A 381-nucleotide genomic window follows, 5' to 3' on the forward strand; every position below is an offset into this window, starting at 1 on the left:
GACAAAAATATGTAAACATTTGTACAGGGTAGATATGTTTAAGCAACTTTCTCTAATTAATAAATAAAAAATTATCATCTATTTTGTAATCATATTTACTAATTCTAAAATGGTGGTGATGTCAATTTTTTAATCTTCAATATCTTGATAATCATAGCTTTATAAAAGTATGTTTTATTAGCAAACATGATAAGCCTTTCATTGTATTGAGAATAAAATCTGATCTTGATATAAGTATTTCTGTAGAAAAACACAAAATAGGGGACAGAAGGAAAACAAAAGGGAAATTGTCATTTTCATTTTATTTGAACATGTAGTCAAAAATGAATATTTTTTTGTTTAGATACATACAAACTCTGTACATAGCTGGGTGTCATCTTC

This window comes from Lycorma delicatula, chromosome 2, assembly GCF_047948215.1.
Source record: "Lycorma delicatula isolate Av1 chromosome 2, ASM4794821v1, whole genome shotgun sequence".
Lineage (NCBI taxonomy): Eukaryota > Metazoa > Arthropoda > Insecta > Hemiptera > Fulgoridae > Lycorma > Lycorma delicatula.